Source organism: Alosa sapidissima, chromosome 17 (assembly GCF_018492685.1).
Source record: "Alosa sapidissima isolate fAloSap1 chromosome 17, fAloSap1.pri, whole genome shotgun sequence".
NCBI lineage: Eukaryota > Metazoa > Chordata > Actinopteri > Clupeiformes > Clupeidae > Alosa > Alosa sapidissima.
Window position 1 is genome coordinate 7,877,971 of NC_055973.1, and position 4,704 is coordinate 7,882,674.

A 4,704-nucleotide genomic window follows, 5' to 3' on the forward strand; every position below is an offset into this window, starting at 1 on the left:
TATCATAAGCGGAGGGAGCGGGGGGCGGGGAGCGGGGGACGGGGGGGGGGGGGGGGGGCACTCGGTCCGGGCCCATGACCGCAAAGGGGGCCCACTTTTGGCCAAATCTATCTTGATTAATTGTTATATTTACCGATGCTTATTTGTACTAAAATGTTAGGCCTACTAAAGATGCCACTGGTCCGTAGAGTGCGCTCACAATGGGAGTTCGTCTGTTATGCTGCAAATTAAATATCCCGCACTCTCCATCTCGCTACACTGTTGCGTTTTAAAAGCGAAAATGATGCCACAACCGGTCTGGGTTTGCCGAAGTAGCCTATGTTACAGGCTGCATTTATTACACTGTAGGTCTAGTCTACACTGTGCCTATTTAGAGGCAGGAGCTAAGCTTGCCGCGACAACAGCAGTCACTATCAGGCACGCCAGCAGGAATGAATGTTAAGCGCATCTACACCTCCACGCGCAACAAAACATTGAAAGGCTTAATATTTGTCCGTTTCCCGGTTTCGTTCATGCATTGGCCACCTAAAACGTAGCCTAGTACAAAATGCAATATACAACAATAACGCCTAATAATTCATTTGGACAACTTTATACGACCCTATAAGTGTAAAGTTACCTTTAGTTTTGTTCTAGTTTACTTTACGCTTTAAACAGCGTTCACGCTTTAACATCAGTAAACATTTTAATGCTAACGTTTTGAAAAGCATTTGCCTACCTTGTTCATCTGAAATAACTCCTCTAGTTTTGCTGCCTCCATTCTTTGCTACCTCCACCCTTTCATTGTTTCCAAAAAACATTTTATATCCATGATAGCCTTGAAGTCTTGAGTTAGTGAATTAGCTTAACATTGTGTGTTGATAACAGGCAACCATAGTAAAAGAAAGCAAGTAGCCTAGCCCACAACTTCTGTAATTGCTGTTTGCGTTTGTTAGGCTATAATTCCCTCTCCTGCTTAAACAAAAGGTGCGTACATTAAAGTTGATTTTGACAACGTGTTTACAAATTTTAAAGAAATTTGTAAATAGCCTATTGTCGAGCAGTTAATGGGATACTGCACAGTTGTGAAGCAGTTGGGAAGTTATGGTGGGCTAACTTTGTGTGAACACACACGGAAAATTCTCTCTCGTTGAGTTGCCTGATGATACGCACAGCTGCCTGATGCACAGACTAAACGGTAGGCTAGGTCATCAGGACATAAACAAAATGCCTCAGCCTATAATAAGCACAATATGAAGTGGGCTAAATAAAACATGATGTTGGAATAAACACCGACAGTATAGGGGCCCACTAAAGATCGTCGCAACCCCTATAGTGAACCATTAGCTCCGCCCCTGATCCTTATCCTTATCCCTTACCAAAGAAAGGTATACTTAAAGTTCATTTTATGAAGTAAACTGAAGTGCAGTTGAAGTATAATTCCCAAGTTTACTTTAGGTAGTAAGTTAGTACTTGTGGTACACTTGTACTGTACATGTATTATGTTTATACTTATTATGACCGCCGCGCAGCGAAGCGGCGGTCATATAGGTTTAGTCAGATTTTATTTTTTTTTTTCCGTCAATGATTCCCGGGACACTGAAAGACCGGGGTACACGAAACTTGGTGGACATGTAACCCCACATGGATAGCATGGAACCATCGTTTTTCGTTTTGATCTGTAGCCCCCCCGCTGAATTGGACCCCCCGAAAGGAGGGTAGGGCAGACACAGTTTTCTGTGAATATCTCGAAAACCGTAGGGTTTAGGAGGACCATTTTTTTTTTGTATGTTGATCTCAAGGGGCCATGTCAACCCATTCCATAACCACTCATTTCATGTATAGCGCCACCTAGTTAAACACAAAAAAGTAAAAATGAGGTGGTGTAATTGAAGGTATCTGTGACCTAACATAGTCAAAACTGCACGAAATTGGAAGTGTAGGATCATTATGACACCCTCTGTATGCACGCCAAGTTTTGTGGAATTCCGTTCATGGGGGGCCACACAATAAATTAATTTATGTTACTATACACCAACTGGCCTGTAGGTGGCCGGAGACAGTTTTCTGTGAATATCTCGAGAACCGTAGGGCCTAGGAGGTCCACCTTTTTTTTGTATGTTGGTCTTAAGGGGGCATGTCAACCCATCCCATTACCACTTATTTCATGTATAGCGCCACCTAGTTAAAAATTAAAAAGCAAAAAATTATGTGTTTTCATCTCAATATCTCTGGCTGACAAGGTCAAAACTGCACGAAATTAAAAGTGTAGGATCATTATGACACCCTCTGAATGCATGCCAAGTTTTGTGTACTTTCGTTCATGGGGGGCCTTACAATAAAATAATTTATGTGTACATTTAGTGACGTACACCAACAAGGATTCCCGGGACACTGAAAGACCGGGGTACACAAAACTTGGTGGGCATGCACCCCCACATGGATAGCATGGAACCGTCATTTTTCGTTTTCATCTGCAGCCCCCCCGCTGGGCTGGACCCCCCGAAAGGAGGGTAGGGCAGACACAGTTCTCTGTGAATCTTTTATGGTATGTTGGTCTCAAGGGCCCACATCAACCTGGCTCATAATCACTCATTTGTGATTTGCCCCCCCCCCGCCCCCCGCCCCGGTCAAAAATGAAAATGCAATATTATTCTGCTTTAATCGCCCCTATCTTCAGTTAAGATGTTCAGAACTGCACCAAATTTTATGTGTATGATTGACCTGGCATTCTCTGGGGGTCTGGGGGTATGCCAAGTTTCGTAGAATTAAATCCATGGGGGGGGGGCTAAAAAAATTAGGTTATGTGTACATTTAGTGACTGTACACTCATTGGCCTGTAAATGGCGGTGCACACATATAAACATGCACACACACAGGCACCCACATACTATCGGTATTAGAACTGCCGATACATAATTACAAATTCAACAGGATCAAAAGAAAGCCAAAATATTCATCATCATCATGGCTGCATTTTCAGTATTGGCGATAAGTAGTCGTTTGTCCACTAGATGGCGCATCGTTGCAGTGAGACGTAATTTTTTTGGAAGTTAAAAGTGGGTTGAAAAAATAATGGACACTTCCTACAAGGACTGTAATTTACCGCAGCGAACATCTAATAAGGACAGGACGATGTTCACATGAAGTGTAAGTGAGGATGAAGTGAGGATGTTTATCGGACATGCTTGGTTTTTACTGCAGGTACGTTAATCTTGTAATATCAATAAGGACCTAGGTAATGTTACCGTTAGCGTTGGTTGAGTGATGGAGGCCCATTTGATGGATGCATTTGTAGAAAACTATAAATGCGGTTATACCAAGCAAATTGATAGCAGCACTGTTTGTATCTTTCGACTGTCATTTATTGCACGTGCTACAAAATCATTCTGTGCAATGGAAGATTTACCAACGTTACACCGGTCTGATACAGTTTTGCCTATACATGCGTGAGACTGAGACGCCTGCTTATTTTGTTTTAAGTGCGTGCAGGGTGTGAGAGGGGAATCGATGTGCTTTGATTCCAGCTTGGTAGTTGTAATCTGTGAAATTAAAAAGCACGTGTGTGTGAAGTATCCAAACAATGACACCTTCATTTCATTATGGCTGCTTTAGCAACACACCTTAAGTTACTGTGTAGTGGGTCCCATTTAGAAGTGGCTACTTCATTCGCGCTTTCCTTGACTCATGGAACTGCGTGAATGTTATTACAACTTTTCGCCACGATATGGCAGTTTAAGTCCGCTTGATACTGTAAGTCGTAAGCCATTGGTTTCCAAAGGAGATTTTATTTGTGTCGCCAGCATAGCCTATTGACAATTTATGTTGTAAATAGGCCTACCTTATAATCCTACCTGTAGCTTAGGGAAGCTAACAGCTTTCTATTAGGATCTAGTTTGTTAGTTACAGTTTTGTCATAACTCCCTAATGCATTTTTGCATTTAGAATAGCCAGAGCGTGTATATCTCAATCTGAAAATTAAACAATATCGGGTGCCTATGGACTAGGCTGGGTGAACCCAGCCTGATCTGCCCGCTATTTATTTTTTGATTTCTTAAAAGATTGAGCTTGGTCTGAATAAAGCCAGACTAGCCATGGACCTCAGTTACACAATGCAAGGGAACATGAATCAGCCTATATTTGCACGAACAATAACGGACAAAAGCTCTTCAACTTTGGCCCGTTAAAATGTGTATGAACAGTCTAGCGACGCATTTCATCAAGGCCCATTTGGACATGTCAGTTATTTGCACCACTGGTTAGATGTAAAACAGCATTTCGTTTCAGACTACTGTTACTTAATTTGTGCATTAACAATAACGTTTCAGACTACTGTTACTTAATTTGTGCATTGACAATAAAGTATTACATGAACTAAAGATGACTCAAATCTTATGTAGAAGAAGAAATATTCACAAAAAATCCATCCATCCAAAAATGACCTTTGTTTTTGATAGCTGTTGAAAACGGCATGGAACTGACAGAGATGTTTTTGTTTATAAATACATAAAAAATAAATAAATAAATAAATAAATAACATTATGCTGATACCTTTTGCTTTTCCCAAATACAATGTAGCCTACAGGTGTAAGTGACCTTTCATCAATCCAGTTGCAATGGATGAACTGTGATGACCTGCCCTACTTGTGATTGTTTAGAGATTTTAAAGGTTTTATAACAATGCTACATCTTCTTTGGCTATTCTACAATCTATTCACCTTTTCA